At 49.6% G+C, this 17,019-nt stretch overlaps 1 protein-coding gene across 1 annotated transcript in view; it reads right to left on the reverse strand.

Annotated features, from left to right (window-relative positions):
* Positions 1–17,019, reverse strand: part of sbk1 (SH3 domain binding kinase 1) — a 49,527-nt gene that overhangs the window by 32,031 nt on the left and 477 nt on the right. The gene's annotated exons all lie outside the window — the stretch shown is intronic.

A 17,019-nucleotide genomic window follows, 5' to 3' on the forward strand; every position in this document is an offset into this window, starting at 1 on the left:
AGACCAAATTTGAATTACCTAATCTGAGGGGTGTGACGACCTCCTGGAGTAATGTGTCAGGTAACTTTCCCCCTCCCTGATGTGGCGCAATTTCTGCAGCTCAGACTCCAGCTCCTCAATTCAGATCCGAAGTTCCTCGAGCCACAAACACTGACCACAGATGTGTTCACTCTGGATCACCTTGGTGTCCAGCAGTGCCCACATGCTGCAGCAGCAACACATCACCCTGCCATCGCTATTGTATATTAATTTATTAATTAATTACTCTAGTATCCCTGCTCTTTACACTTGAAGAATCCCCCACTCTTTACACTTTATTGTAATTATATTTTTATACCAGCACCAATCCTATACTTAACAAGCTATTTTTAAGAAAAAGAGAAAAGAAGACTAGACACCTAAATACAAACTAAAGACCTTACTTTTACTTTAAAGCCTAGAAATACTCACCAATCAGCTGCCCTCTGCACTCTTCTCCCTCTCACACTCTTTAATGGTTGCTCACCTCTCTCTCTGTGCTCTTTAATGGTCCCTCGTCTCTCTCTCTCTGCATTCTTTAATAGCCTCTCGCCTCTCTCTCTGCGCCCTTTAATGGTCTCTGATCGCTCTCTCTGTGCTCTTTAATGGTCTCTCATCTCTCTCTGTGCTCTTTAATGGCCTCTTGCCTCTCTCTCTCTGCGCTCTTTGATGGCTTCTCGCCTCTCTCTCTCCGTGCCCTTTAAGAGAGTCTCATGCCGAGACTCTTCAGTGCTCCAGCTCGACTGGATGGATGGTTGTTAAGTGACAAGGGCTATCCCTTGAAAATGTGGCTTATGCTACCTCTCCGCCACCAAGTACAGAGGCAGAGCAGTGGTATAACAGGAACCATGCCTCCACAAGGGCGGTGATAGAGAAAACCATAGGTCTTCTGAACATTCACTTCCAATGCCTGGACCATTCAAGGGGAGCACTACAATACCCTCCAGAGCAGGTGTCACTGATCATGGTCGCATGCAGTGCTCTCCACAACCTGGCACTGGCAAGGAGGGACCCATTGGAGGAAGAGGATCTTGACGCAGCTCCACAGCCACAGATGATGAATCCAGTAGTGAGTCCAAAGAGGAGCACAGTGAGGAGAATGCTGAGGGCGTGAAGGCAGACTCTGTAACCTCCAGGGAGGCAGGGACACCAGGGATGCCTTGATCCAACTCTCCTTTAGCTAGGCTGCTAAATAAGTGCTACCACCTCATGTCAGGGCTGCCACCTCCATCCCGGATGTCTCAAATGACCCTTTCCTTTGACCCCAAAGTCCACTCAGTGCCTGTGGAATGAACTTTAGAGCCATCCACGTCCAGCATTACATACTGGCGTACCCTGCACCACATTAAATAAAAAAGGTGAAGCATACTCTAGCCATTACGACAATAGGAAATTTATCTCATTTTGACAGTCCAAACAAATGAACAGAACCTCCTCTGCTCTTCAACCCCAGATCAGTACACATAAACAAAACATTGCACAACAGAAGATCACCCGTGACCTGTCCCTCTTGCGCTCATGGTGCCTTAAACTTATGCTTGCGAGTGCTACTTTGGTGCTGCCCCCTCGCTGGCACCGGCATTGGAGGGAGCGTGCTGACTCTGCTGTCCAGTTGGCCTTGATGACCTTGACAGTCGTCCTCTGGCCAGTGGAGCCTGTGCTCGCCCTGCCTGGGAGGGAGCGGCAGTGCCACGGTTGGCACCTCCCCAGTTGCTGCAGCCTCATCAGATGTCACTGTCACTAGCAGAAAGGCGGAGGAGCTGCTGGCGTCATCCAGAGTGCCCCGAGAGGAGCCTGCAGAGATGACAGGCAGCTCATGCACTAACGTGAGATTGCTCTGGACCTCCTTGCTCGCCAATGATGGACGGGCACCTGGCTGGGATACTGAGTACCTCCTCCATCTCCCACACTGACACTGACCACCTGAGGTAATTGCTTGTGTGAGGGTTTGCAGATCCGAGCGCAACCTCAGGAACCCCTGATTCTGTCCATGGAGCTGCCTCTCCATGAAGGTCGCCACTCTCTCAATGGAGGAGGCAGTGCGCTTGGCCAAGACGGTCAACACAATGCTCATGCTCCGCATGAACTCCTCCATAACGGAGACCATGGCACACATATCCTCATGGATCTCCGCCAGATCCTCCCAAACATCTTGCCGGACATCCAGCATCTGCCCCCTAATGGCCAACTCCAGAGGCTCATTGTCTGCCTTCGACTCAGCATCGTCCTGGTCTCCAGCAGCCCTCCGACTGCCGGCGTCATGGGCACTCTCTGCCTCCGCCCACACCTCAAGCTATTGTGAAGTACCATCATTGCTGGGCACTGACAATCTAGCAGCCGATCTAATGCCCACCAAGGTGCTGGTGCCTGGTTCAGAGGGGGAGTGATGCAGGTGTATCTGGAGCGGGCGGTCCTTTGGTGTCACGAGTGGTTCTTTGGGTCCTGTTATTGGGTGCATGGTGGCAAGTCTAAGGGAGAACAACAACATGTCATTAGTTTAAGTCATCACACTGTCACTGTGCATGCCAGGCACCCTAGTGGGACCATGGAGAACTACATCATGGTGCCATCATCTTTCAATGATCCATAGGGAATCCAGTTTTGAGGCTCCTGTCAATGATGAGACTACACAAGAATGGTTACACCATCCGAAACTCTCACCTCTGTGCACTGCACTCTTACCTTCATCTGACACCCCAGACTCTCCGTGGCTGGTTGACCGAGGGGCGTGCTGGCTCTCCATCTCCAAGGCTTCCTGCTCGTACCTCAGGAGGATTAGGAGGTTTTGGGGGCCTCCACGACCTTCCGGTGTTGTTATGGGCCGTCTTCTCCTGGAAGGACAGAGGAGCATTGTTTGGTCCACTCTCAGCGCCACTGCAGCCTGGCCAACCCCACCTGAGGAGCACCTTGCAGGGCACATTCGAGTTGTGGCCCTCGATCCACAAGGCACTCAGTCCAAGCAGCCAGGGCTCACGCCCTTGGCCAACTCTGGCATCAGTGATGGTTAGCATGCAGGCTTTAACACCCCTGAGCTCCACGGGATGGACGGCTGGACCTTAACACTTCAACACACTGATCCATGCCGACGCGGTGCTCACCCTTCCTGAGCGCAGCAGGTCGTTAAACCTCTTGCGGCACTGGACCCAGGTGCACTGCATAACATCATGGCTGCTCACCAGCGCTGCCACCTCCTCCCAAGCTCTTTTTGTAAGGTGTGGTGGCCTCTTCGTTTCATTCCTGGGTACAAGTGTGTTCCTCCTGGCAGCTGCCTCCTTCAGGAGGGCCACAAGGCACTCATCAGAAAACCGGGGGGCCGAGTGCCCACCCGACCTACCCTCCCGCCTGGTGTCTGCAGCTGCACTGGAAGCTGTAATTTCCTGTTGATAACACTGAAAATGTCTTCTTCTCTGGCAGCCTTCCAGGGGCTGCCTGAGTCATTTTTAAACCGGCCGCCAGGTCAGCATTGGACCCGACGGCCAACAGGCCCCCACCTCCGCTCGGCGCTTCCTGACCAGTGAGGAGCCGCGTTTCATGCTGGGCAGGCCTTAATTGACCCGCCAGGGTGAAATCGCGGTTGGGGGCCGATCACGGGCGGCGGCCTGTTTCCCGGACACTCCTGGGCTTGCCAAACGTGCCCGCTCACCGAACTCAAAATTCTGCTCATTGACTATTACTGTGGTACAGTTTCACACACACTGACTATTGTTGGGGAACAGTTTTGCAGACACTGACTGTTGCTGGAGTACAGTTTCACACACATTGAATATTTCTGGGGTACAGTTTCACAGACACTGATTAGTGCTGGAGTACCATTACAAAGCCTCCAGTACTTGGTTTGAGTGTCTTCATTGCATTTACTCCCAAACAGCGAGTAATGGCAGGATGTTCAACCACACATAGGAGCAGGAGGCCATTCAGCCTCTCAGGCCATTCCACCTTTCAATTGGATCAGGTCTGATCTGTATCTTAACTTCATTTACCCACCTAGGTTCTGTATCTTTTAGTACCTTTATCCACCAGAACTTTACCTTCATTTTGAAATGTTCAGTTATTCAATGGTTTTTTGGGAGAGAGTACCAGATTTTCACTCCCCTTTGTATGAGGATGTGTTTCCTGTCATCACTCCGGAATGGCCTAGCTCTAATTTTTAGGCCATTCCCCCTTGTCTGGTTCCCCCTCACCTCACCACAGGAAATGATTTTTTTTCCGTCTACCCTATCAAATCTTTTAATAATCTTCAACACTTCCGTTATATCATCCCTAACACTTCTACACTTGTGGATAACAAGCATAGTCTGTGCAACCTGTCTTTATGATTTAGCAGCTCCAGACGCAGCATCACAGTCCAGTCTGCACCTGATTAGGCCATTTGTGGGAGCCACATTTTTATCTGTTTCTGTAGCTTTGTTGTGCAGTTGGGTTTGTAGCTTGCTGTATTGAAACCTGGGTTAATAACATCCACTTCCTGGAGTGCGACTGCTCCATAATCAGCACTGCATGCCTGGGCCAGCTCACCACTGAGTTGATTTAAACTGACAGGTAGTCTGGATGTGATTACAATCTCCCTAAAGACAGCTGTGCCAGCAGTAATGGATTCTCTCAGCAGTCGCATAGGGGTGGTGTCAGCTGACCTGACCTTTATAAGAGCCACAGGTCAGGTTTTCCCGTCCTCAGATGCCCCACAGTCAGGGATGGATGATAAGCTTCTCGCATATCCGCAAAATATTGGCAGCAACAGCAATGCGCCCACAAGTGTTTCTCAGCTCATCATTAATATAGCCTAAGTACACACACATGGCTTTCCTGGCCAGCCTCCCACCATCCAGAAACTCATCCAAACCTCTGCCGCCCAATCCCACCCCAACATCCAGTTCTGGATGAGCTGTAATTTCTTCCAACTAAACATTGAGAATACTTGAGTCATTGTCCTTGGGTCTGGCACAAACTCCGTACTCTTGCAATCGATTCCATCCCCCTCCCTGATCACTCTCAGGCTTTAGCACCAAAAATATTTATATTCTTGCTGTCCTACTTGACCTAGAGCTGACCTTCAATCCAATATACTGTCCATCGCAAAGGCCGCCTGCTTCTGCCTCCATTACAATGTCTGCCTCTGCCCCTGCTACAGCCCGAGTGCTGCTCAAACCTTCATTTGTTCCTTTATCAACTCTGGACCCAACTTATTTGTAAAATGCAAAATATCCCACAGCACTATTCGAAGGAGCGCAGGGGAAGTTCTCCCAGGTATCCTGGCCAATATTTATCTCTCAACGTATATCACTAAAACAGACTATTTATCTGGTCATTATCAGATTGTTGCTTGTGGCTGTGAAGCACTTTGGGATGTCCTGGGGTCGTGAAGGGCATTATATAAATGCAAGTCTTTCTTTCATGCTGCCACATTCCCCCTAATACCATGTGTCCTAATTATGTCATGTGTTGAACCTATGAAACACTTTATCAAGTGCGTTTTCAACACTGATCAAGCAGAGAGCAATCAAATCCTGAGGGTCGTGATTCTGAATGACAACACAGACTGATCGCAACAAGGACCAAAATCTCATTACAACAATCTCATTACAGCAAAGACTTAAAAATGCTTTCTATGTTAAGATTAAAAGCAAATTCTGAATTAGGGTTGTGAAATAATCAATATTCCCATTTTAATCCCTGTTATGTTCAGGTATAAAAAAGACAATGACCAGGCTAAATAATGAAAGGGAAAAAAGTTTAAAAGGTTCATGGATTGAGTTCAGAGAGAGATACCTTGCAGAACACTGATCTATTAATTGAGAATACAATTCTTCAGGTATAAGAAATAGAAAGGTCAATATTTTTGAAATATGCTTCCAGCTGGAGAAGCTCATTGTTCGGACAGCCCTACCATAAACTGGTCCTAATAATGAGTCATCTATAAATGGGATAAACTAGGGAAAAGATACAAGGATGAACTAGGAATGACTCGTGATTGTGGAGGACTCATTAAATGCATAGGCTGAGTGCCAAGCCAGTCCATCTCAAGAAAAGGCAAAGCCAGATCATTGCAGTGTAGGAACAGAAGAATTGTCATATGACCTTCTGATGCACAGTAAAAGTGCTATCAATGAGCCAAACCTGATGAATAAATACATTTAAAAGAGTTGAGATTGCATAAACTTGGTTTGTATTTCCTCGTGTATAGAAGATGGAGAGGTGACCTAATTGGGGTGTTTATAAATGTTGAAAGGAATCGATAGTGTAGATAAAGAGAAACTCTTATCTCTGATGGAAGAATCAAAAAACAAGGGGACATAATCTTAAAATTGGATCCCGGCGTTCAGTGGGAAATTAGGAAGTAGTTTTTCACACAAAAGGTAGTAGAAATCTGGAATTCATTCCCCCAAACCACACTCGCACCCCACCGCCCACCAAAAAAAGGCTGTTGATACTAAGGGTCAATTGGAGCTTTCAAAACTAAAGTCAATAGATTTTTGTTAGCTAAGGGTATCAAAGGAAGGTAGATGGAGTTCAAGTATCAATCAGCTGCTGTTGTCGTCGGCTCAGTTCAAGGATGACGTCTACTAAGGGTCAAGATTTTGTGCCATGGTCTTCGTATGAATGAACTGACCAATTCTTGACTCTCAGGTCTTTAACCACATGGGGCAGGATCTGGAGTGCAGGATTTACTTCCTTTTCTTTACTTCTTTGGCACTGCTCTGCCTCCTCATTAAGATGTTGTGACTCAAAGAATGGTGCAGCTTTGATGGGCAAGTTGTCGCCATTTTGAACGGGTGTTAGCAAACTCCTCCCAATCATTATCAATGCTGCTGCTCTTCTAGGAGAGCTTCAGGGTGTCTCTGAAGTGTTTTCTTTGACATCCCCTGGAACGTTGGCCATTTGGGAGCTGAGAAAACAGGGCCTAGCCAGGGAAATGCTTTTTGGCCATCTGGACACAGTGTCCAGTCCTGAAAGTTGATTTTGCAGGAGTTTTCTCTGAATGCTTGTAGAGCGGGCTTCTTGCCTCATACTCCCTGCTCTCACACACATGCTCTCGCCTCTCTCACCCTCCCCTCACACACACTCACTCCTCTCACATACACACTCTCCCCTCTCTCACGCACACACTCTCCCCTCTCACACACACACACTCAAACTCTCTCCTCTCACACACGCTCACTCCTCTCACATACACACTCTCCCCTCTCTCACGCACACACTCTCCCCTCTCACACACACACACTCAAACTCTCTCCTCTCACACACGCTCACTCCTCTCACATACACACTCTCCCCTCTCTCACGCACACACTCTCCCCTCTCACACACACACACTCAAACTCTCTCCTCTCACACACGCTCACTCCTCTCACATACACACTCTCCCCTCTCTCACGCACACACTCTCCCCTCTCACACACACACACTCAAACTCTCTCCTCTCACACACGCTCACACTCTCCCCTCTCACACATACTCTACTTTACCTCTCACACACACACACTGTCCACTGTCTCTTTCACACACACACACACTCACACTCTCTGCCCTCTCACACTCACACTTTCCCCTCTCACACATGCACACTCACCCCTCTCACACACTCTCCCCTCTCTCACACACATGCTCTCCCCTCACACACACACACCCCTCTCTCTCACATACACACAAACACACTCTTCCCTCATATACACACATTCCCCTCTCACACACATGCTCGCACTCTCCCCTCTCTCACACATACAGTCACTCTCGCCTCTCACACTCTCCCCTCTCACACATACTCTCCCTTCTTGCACAGATGCACTCTCCCCTCTCTCTCACACACACAGACGCGCACATGTACACACACACACTCTCCCCTCTCACGCATGCACACATTCTGCTGTCACACACAGACTCTCCCCTCTCACACACAAGCTCTTCCCTCTCACACATGCACACTCTCTCCTCTCACACATACACACACTCTCTCCTCTCTCACACAGTCTCTTCCCTCTCTCACACATGCTCTCACTCTCCCCTCTCACACACTCGCCCGTCTCACACGCACACGGTCTTGCCTCTCACACTCAACCCTCTCACACGCACACAAACGCTCTCCCCTCACATAGACACACACACACTCTCCCCTCTCTCACACACACACGCCTCTCCCCTCACACACAGACACTATCCCCTCACACACACACTCTCCCCTCACACACAGACACACACACTATCCCCTCACAAACACACACACTCTCCCCTCACACACACACACACACACTCTCCCCTCACACACAGACACACACACTATCCCCTCACAAACACACACACTCTCCCCTCACAGACACACACAATCCCCTCACAAACACACGCACACTCTCCCCTCACATGCACACAAGCTCTCCCCTCACACACACACGCATACACTCTCCCCTCTCACACACAAGCTCTTCCCTCTCACACATGCACACTCTCTCCTCTCACACATACACACACTCTCTCCTCTCTCACACAGTCTCTTCCCTCTCTCACACATGCTCTCACTCTCCCCTCTCACACACTCGCCCGTCTCACACGCACACGGTCTTGCCTCTCACACTCAACCCTCTCACACGCACACAAACGCTCTCCCCTCACATAGACACACACACACTCTCCCCTCTCTCACACACACACGCCTCTCCCCTCACACACAGACACACACACTATCCCCTCACACACACACTCTCCCCTCACACACAGACACACACACTATCCCCTCACAAACACACACACTCTCCCCTCACACACACACACACACACTCTCCCCTCACACACAGACACACACACTATCCCCTCACAAACACACACACTCTCCCCTCACAGACACACACAATCCCCTCACAAACACACGCACACTCTCCCCTCACATGCACACAAGCTCTCCCCTCACACACACACGCATACACTCTCCCCTTTCACACTCAGCCCACTCACACACACACACACTCTCCCCTCACACACAGACACACACAATCCCCTCACAAACACACACACACTCTCCCTTCACATGCATACACTCTCCCCTCACATGCACACAAACTCTCCCCTCTCACTCATGCACATACTCCCCTCACACACACAGTCACACACTCTCACACTCTCCCCTCTCACATATCCTCATACGCTCTTCCCTCTCATACACGCACACTTCCCCCCTCTCTCTCACACTCACTCACACACACAATCATGCACTCCCCTCTCACACACAATTACACACCGACATACTCTCCCCTCTCACACACTCCTCCCTCTCTCTCACACACACATGCACACTCTCCCCTCACACGCACACTCTCCCCCACACACACAAACTCTCCCCTCACACACACACTACCCTCTCACTCATACACATACTCCCATCACACACACAGTCACACACTCTTCCCTCTCACACATACACACACACACACGCTTCCCTCATACACACACACACACACTCCCCTTTCTCTCTCACACACACACACTCCCCTCACACACACTCTCCGCACTCACACACCACTCACAGTCTCCCCTCTCTCGCACGTGCACACACTCTGCCCTCACACACACACTCACTCTCCCTTCACAAACACACTCTCCCCTCTCTCACACACACACACATGTACGTGCGCGTGTGCACACACACACACACGCACACACTACCCCCTCACAAACACACACACACTCTCCCCTCACACAGACACACACACTATCCCGTCACAGACACACACACTCTCACACACACTATCCCCTCACACACAGACACATGCACTATCCCCTCACAAACACACACAAACTCCCCTCACAAACACAGACTCCCCTCTCACACACACACATACACACTCTCCCCTCTCACACACACTCTCCCCTCTCATACACATTCTTCCCTCACACACACACTCCCCTCTCACATACACACACGCAAACACATTCTTCCCTCACACACACGCTCACACTCTCCCCATTCACATACATGCTCACACTCTGCCCTCACATGCACACTCTCTCCTCTTCCGCACACACTCCCCTCAGACGCACACACTCCCCTCACACATACTCACCTCTCACTCACACACATACACATACTCCCCTCACACACACAGTCACACACTCTTCCGTCTCTCACACACACTCTTCCCTCACATACACACACTCCCCTCTCACACACACTCTCCCCTCTCACACATGCTCATACTCTCCTCTCTCACACACATGTCCACACTCTTCCCTCTCACACACATACTCTCCCCTCTCACACATATGCTTACACTCCCCTCTCACACTCACGCTCACATTCTCCCCTCTCACACACACACTTACACACTCCCCTCTCACACTCACGCCCAGTCTCCCCTCACACATACACTCTCCTCTCTCATACATGCTCACACTCCCCTCTCACGCTCATGCTCACACTCTCCCCTCTCACACATTCTCATACTCCCCTCTCACGCTCACACTCTCCTCTCTCATACATGCTCACACTCCCCTCTCACACTCACACCTCTCATACACACACACCCAGCCTCCCCTCTCACACACATACTTTCCCCTCTCACACATGCTCACACTCTCTCCTCACACACACACGCGCACACTCTCCCCTCTCACACACATGCCCAGTCTCCCCTCTCACACATGCACACACTTTGCTCTCACATACACTCCCCTCTCTCTCTCACACACATGCGCACTGGCCCCTCACAAACACATATGCACTCTCCCCTCACAAGCCCACACTCACTCTCTCCTCACAAAATCACATTCTCCCCTCACACATACCCACTGTCCCCTCACAAGCAAACACAAACTCTCCCCTTACACGCACACACTCTCCCCTCACATGCACACTAAACTTCCCACCATGCACACATGCTCCCCTCACACACACACTCTCCCCTAACTTGCACATAAACTCTCTCTTTACATGCAATTTCTCCTCTCACACATACTCTCCCCTCTCTCACGCTCACACTCTCCTCTCTCACACATGCTCACACACTCCCCTCTCACACTCACAATCTCCCCTCTCACACACACGCCCAGTCTCCCCTCTCACACATGCACACACTCTCCCCTCTCTCACACATGCTCACTCTCCCCTCTCACACACTCCCACAATCTCCCCTCTCACACACACGCCCAGTCTCCCCTCTCACACATGCACACACTCTCCCCTCTCACACACATGCTCACACTCTCCCCTCTCACACACTCCCACAGTCTCCACTCTCTCACACATGCACTCTCTGCCCTCACACACATTCTCCCCTCTCTCACACACACACACACACATGCACTGTCCCCTCACAAACACATACGCACTCTCCCCTCTCACACATGCTCACACACTCCCTTCTCACACACGCTACACTCACTCTCCCCTCACACACGTGCTCACACTCTCCCCTCTCATACACACGCTACACTCACACTCTCCCCTCTCATACACACGCTACACTCACACTCTCCCCTCTCATACACACGGTACACTCACTCTCCCCTCACACACGCGCTCACACTCTCCCCTCTCATACACACGCTACACTCACACTCTCCCCTCTCATACACATGCTACACTCACATGCTCCCCTCTCACACACATGCACACACTCTGCCCTCACACACACACTCTCCCCTCTCTCACACACACACATAAATGCACTGTCCCCTCACAAAGTCACACTCTCCCCTCACAAACACACTGTATTCCCTCACAAACACACACCCACTCTCCCCTCACACATATCCACTGTCCCCTCACAAACACACACTCTCCCCTCTCACACAAACTCTCCCCTCACATGCACACTAAATCTCCCCACCATGCACACACTTTCCCCTCACACGCACACACTCTCCCCTAACTTGCACACAAACTCTCCTTCACATGCAGTCTCCTCTCTCTCACGCACACTCTCCCCTCTCTCACACATATACTTACCCCTCTCATACATGCTCACACAATTCCTTCTCACACACATGCTCACACTCACACTCTCCCCTCACACACATGCTCACACACTCCCCTCACACACACACCCGCACTCTCCCTTCTTACACACACGCTCCCACTCTCCCCTCACACACAAGCCCACACTCTGCCCTCACACGCACATACACACACACTCTCCCCTCACAAACACACACACATACTCTCCCTTCAGAAACACATACACTCTCCCCTCTCTCTCACACACACACGCGCACTGTCCCCTCACAAACACATACGCACTCTCCCCTGACACACACACACTCTCTCCCCTCACAAACACACACATATACTCTCCCCTCACACACACATACACACTTTCCCCTCACACGAACTCTCCCCTCTCTCACACACACTCTCCCCTCTCTCACACACACTCTTTCCCTCTCCCACACGCTCACACACTCCCTTCTCATACACATGCTCACACTCTCTCCTCTCACACATACGCTCTCCCCTTTCACACACACTCTCCCCTCTCACACACCCTCATATTCTCCCCTCGCACACTCTCCCTTCTCTCACATACACACTCTCCCCCATCACACGCTCACACTCTCCCCTCCCACACACTCTCCCCTCTCACACACATGCTCACACTCTCCCCTCTCACACACACGCTCACTCTCCCCTCTCACACACAGACTCGCTTCTCACACACACTCTCACTCTTGCCTCTCACACTCTCCCCTCACACACACATGTGCACACTCTCCCCTCTCACACACACACACGCTCTTGAAGGGGGAGGTGAAAGGGTTAAAAACCAAATACAATGGATAAAGAGGTAGCTTTTGATAAACCACAAGTCATACTCTGGACCAGATAAGAGTCAAGGTCTGCATGTATGCATTGAATAGGAGTGGATAATATAATCATGTATGAGTGTCTCGAAGATAATAGGATAGAACTAATTAATTAATTATGTGTGTAAATGATTGGGTCTTGTAACGAGGTTCAAGCATGTAGACATTGATCACTGGTGGATGCAAATAGAGTAAGATAAGGGAAAAGTATAACTGCAAGAAAATGTAGCCATTCAGGGAGCTTGTACCCATCTTGTATGGATACAGTCTCCCCTGTATGCTTGAATAAAACCGGTGAAAGAAGCTCCAGTCTCGTGTGGTTGCTGTGGGTTTGGAGGCTGCTTGAACACCCTTTCACTCTCCTCTCACATGCACACTCCCCTCACACACACTCTCCCCTTTCTCACACACAAACACTCTCCCCTCTCACACACACGCTCAGTCTCCCCTCTCACGCCCTCACACTCATCTTTCACTCACACACACATACACTCTCCCCTCCATGCATACACTCTCACCTTTCCCTCACACACACTCTCCCCTCACATGCACACAAACTCTCCGCTCCCATGCACACACACTCTCCCCCTCACACACCTTCACTACCCCCTCTCACACACACACTTGCTTCTCACATACACATTCACACTCTTGCCTCATACGCTCACTCTTCCCTCACACATACATGTGCAGACTCTGCCCTCAAACACACTTTCCCCTCTCACACACTCAAACTCTCCCCCCTCATACACACATATTCTCCCCTCACATGCACACTTGTTCTCCCCTCACATGCACACACCCTTACGCGCACACACTCTCCCCTCACACACACACACATACACTCTCCCCTCACACACACACGCTCTCCCCTTACAGACACACACTCTCTCCCCACACACGCACGCACGCACACACTCTCCCCTTAGGCACACTCAAACTCTGGGGATACAGGTTCAAATCTCAACATGGCCGGTGAATTTAAATTCCATGAATTATTAATTAATAAGTTAATGAAATTGAAAGCTAGTCTCGGTAATGGTGGCCATGAAATTATCATCGATTGTCATAAAAACCCATCATGTTCACTAATGCCCTTTAGGGAAGGAAATCTTCCATCCTTATCTGGTCAGGCCTACATGTGACCCAGAGCAATATAGTCCTCACCAATCTACTTGTCGCAGATGGCGTGACAGTATTGGCAGGAGTGACTACCACACAGTCCTTGTGGAGATGGAGTCCCATCTTAACACTGAAGATATTGTCTATCATGTTCTGTGGCATTACCTCATAAATGGGATAGATTCAAAACAGATCTAGCAATTCAAAACTGAGCATCAATGAGGTGCTGTGTGCCATCAACAGCAGCAGAATTGTATTCAACTACAATCTCTAACCTGGCATATCCATCTCTATGGCATTACCATCAAGCCAAGGCATCAATCCTGGTTCACTGAAGATTGCAGGGGAGCATGTTAGGAGCAGCACCAGCATTACTTAAAATAGAGGCGGGGGGGGGGCGGGGGGGGGTTTAAACCCAGTGAAGCTACAACACAGGACTACTTGCATGCCAAAATATGGAATCAGCATGCAATAGACAGAGCCAAGCAATCCCACAACCAACAGTTAGACCAAAGCTCTGTCATACTGCCACATCCAGTTGTGAATGGTGGTGGACAATTAAATTATTAACCGAAGGAGGAAACTCCACAAATATCCCCATCCTCAATGAAATAGCCCAGAACTTCAGTATGAAAGACAAGGTGAAGCATTCGCAACCATCTTCAACAAGATGATCCATCAACATCCTGGCAGTAGTAATAAAGACTTGTGCTCCAGAATTAGCCACAGCCTTAGCTGTGGTGTTCCAGTAAAGTCACAAGACTGGCATCTACCCAACAATGTGGGAAAATGCTCAGATATGTCCTGTACATAAAAAGTAGGACAAATCAATCTGGCCAATTACCGGCCCATTGGTCTACTCTCGATCATCAGCAAAGTGATGGAAGGTGTCATTGACAGTGCTACCAAGCAGCACTTACACACCAATTAGCTGCTCACTGCTGCTCAATTTCGATTCTGCCAGGGCCACCCAGCTCCACACTTCATTACAGCCTTGGTTCAAAAATGGGACAAAAGAGCTGAACTCAAGAGGTGAGGTGAGTCACTGCCGACATCAAGGCAGCATTTGACACAGTGTAGCATCAAGGCTTAGGCATAGCAGTTCTTCCAGTCCCATGCAGGACAATGGGCAGCAAGACTCCACCACAAACCTCGGTCCGTCACTATCTCTTTTGCTCCAGACCAGGTAATATCCTGCTCTTGGAGGTCCTCCTTAAATGTATTTTGCCAAGTTATCTTTGGTCGTCCCATTCTTCTTCCTCATCCAGAGGGGTCCATTACACTGCCACACTGGCAGGACGTACATCCAGGAATCAAGCTATATGTCCTGCCAGCCTCAGTTGTTTCTTCGTCAAGGTGTCCCCCAGGCACCCCTGACCAGTCCTCTTTAGCACTTCTTCGTTTTTGATGTTGTCTCTCCATTTGATGCCCAGGATTTTACATAGGCAGCGCTGGTGAAAGACGTCCAACTTCTGTGGCACCTTTGCTGTTTTCTTCCATGTCTTGCTGGTATAGATTGCAGTTTTGTAGTATCAAGAAGTCCTAGCAAAATTGGCAATTGGGAGAAAACTCTCCACCGGTTGGAGTCATGCCTAGCACAAAGGAAGATGGTTGTGGTTGTTAGAAGCCAATCTTCTCAGTCCCAGGGCATTGTTGCAGGAGTTCTTCAGGATAGTGTCCTAGGCCCAACTTAGGTCAGCTGCTTCATCAATGACCATTCCTCCATCATAAGGCCAGAAGTGGGAACATTTCCTGATAATTGCACAATGTTCAGTCCCATTCACAACTCCTCAGATACTGAAGCAGTTCATGTTCATATGCTGCCAAACCTGGACAATATTCAGGCTTGGGCTGATAAGTGGCAAGTAACATTTGCACTTCACAAGTACCAGGCAATGGCACAACAGAGAATCTAACCAAATCAAAATTACTTGGAAAAACTCAGCTGGTCTGACAGCGTCTGCGGAGAGGGATACAGTTGACGTTTCGAGTCCATATGACCCTTCATCAGATCTAAGACATATAGAAATGAGATGAAATATAAGCTGGTAGAAGGGGGTGGGACAGGAGAGCTCGATAGGGCGCCAGTGATAGGTGGAGGCCAAGAAGAGACTACCAAAGATGTCATAGACAAAAGGACAAAAGGGTGTTGATGGTGGTGATATTATCTAAAGGATGTGCTAATGGAGATATTAAGGGAAGCATGCTAGTGGCAGATGGGCCTGGTGCGGGTGGGGTGGGGGGAAGGGATCGAAATGGGCTAAAAGGTGGAGATGAAACAATAGATCGAAATAAATTTAAAAATAGGAGGGAAAAGAAAAAATATAGTTGTAAAATAATTATAAATTATTGGAAAAAGGGGGATCGGAAAGGGGGTGGGGATGGAAGAGAGTTCATGATCTGAAATTGTTGAACTCAATATTAAGTCCGGAAGGCTGTAAAGTGCCTAATCGGAAGATGAGGTGCTGTTCCTCCAGTTTGCGTTGAGCTTCACTGCAACAGTGCAGCAGGCCAAGGACGGACATGTGGGCATGAGAGCAGGGTGGTGTGTTGAAATGGCAAGCGACAGGAAGGTCTGGGTCATGCTGAAACGTCAACTGTATCCCTCTCCGCAGATGCTGTCAGACCTGCTGAGTTTTTCCAGGTATTTTTGTTTTTGTTCTAGATTTCCAGCATCCGCAGTATTTTGCTTTTATCTTAGAGAATCTAACCATATCCCCTCGACAGTCAATTGCATTGCCATCATTAAATCCCCCACTATCATCATCCTGGGATTACCATTGACCAGAAACTGAACTGGACCAGCCACATAAATACTGTGGCTACGAGAGGAGGTCAGAGGCTGGGAATTCTGAGGTGAGTAACTCACCTTTCGCCCCAAAGTTTATCCATCATCTACAAGGCACAGGTCAGGAGTGTGATGGAATACTCTCCACTTGCCTGGATGAGTGCCTGGAAGCTCGATACCATCCTGAACAAAGCAGCCTGCTTGATTGGTACCCCATCCACCACCTTAAACATTCAGTCCATCCACCACAGATACACAGTGGCAGTAATGTGTACCATATACAATATGCACTGCAGCTCTCACCAAGC

The sequence above is a fragment of the Cetorhinus maximus genome, chromosome 15 (genome assembly GCF_964194155.1).
Source record: "Cetorhinus maximus chromosome 15, sCetMax3.hap1.1, whole genome shotgun sequence".
Taxonomy (NCBI): Eukaryota; Metazoa; Chordata; class Chondrichthyes; order Lamniformes; family Cetorhinidae; genus Cetorhinus; species Cetorhinus maximus.